The sequence below is a fragment of the Triticum dicoccoides genome, chromosome 3B (assembly GCF_002162155.2).
Source record: "Triticum dicoccoides isolate Atlit2015 ecotype Zavitan chromosome 3B, WEW_v2.0, whole genome shotgun sequence".
NCBI classification, from domain to species: Eukaryota; Viridiplantae; Streptophyta; class Magnoliopsida; order Poales; family Poaceae; genus Triticum; species Triticum dicoccoides.
Window position 1 is genome coordinate 837,317,416 of NC_041385.1, and position 1,062 is coordinate 837,318,477.

The following is a 1,062-nucleotide window of genomic DNA, read 5'->3' on the forward strand; positions in this document are numbered from 1 at the left end:
AGGAGAAGAAGAATAAGAAGAGGAAGAGGAAGAAGAAGAAGAAGAAGAAGAAGAAGAAAATAAAGCAGAAAAGAAATAACTATATAAAAAAATTACTCAAAAATAAATAGAAGAAAATAAATAATGCATAAAAGAAAAAAAATTAATATAAAGCAAAAATATTCACAAAAAAACTAAATACGGCAAAAAAACTACTCAGATATAAATAGAAGAAAAAAATAAAGCAGAAAAGAAATAACTATATAAAAAAATACTCAAAAATAAATAGAAGAAAATAAATAATGCAGAAAAGTAAAACAATTATATAAAGCAAAAATATTCACAAAAAAACTAAATACGGCAAAAAACTACTCATAAATAAATAGAAGAAAAAAATAAAGAAAAAAAGAAATAACTATATAAAAAAATTACTCAAAAATAAATAGAAGAAAATAAATAATGCAGAAAAGAAAAAAATTGTTGGGGCGCTGCCCTGTGGGCCTGCCAGACCTTGGGTGTGCAAATACACACCCAGTAGGGCCAGCAGACTCACAGGGCAGCGCGCCCTAGTTAGGCCCAGAAGCTTGCTAAATAGAGGAGTTCGAAAGAGCAGCCGCGACTGGGATTATAAACCAGTGCGGCTGCCCTTCGCTCGGCGAGGTGGGACTAAACATAGCGCACTGCGGTGGCAGCGCACGGCCTTTAGTACCGGTTGGTGGCTCCAACCGGTACTAATGTGTAGCCCTTTAGTACCGGTTGGAGCCACCAACCGGTACTAAAGCCCCTCGTTTCCCGCATTTAGTACCGGTTGGTGGCTCCAACCGGTACTAAAGGCCCCTCCTATATATATGGCACTTACGAAAATTCAGTTATCTCGTCGCACTTCGTTCCACTTCTCGCGGCCTCTCGATCTATCGTGGTCTCCGGCGCCGCCGCCGCGCCGCCGTGCCGTCGCCCTCGCCGCCCCCGCCGCCCATCGTCGTCGTCGCCGCGCGCCCCCGCCGCCCCCGCCGCCCGTCGTAGTCCCCGCGCGCCCCCGCCGCCCGTCGCCATATCAACCCCGGCCGCCGCCGCCCGTCTCGT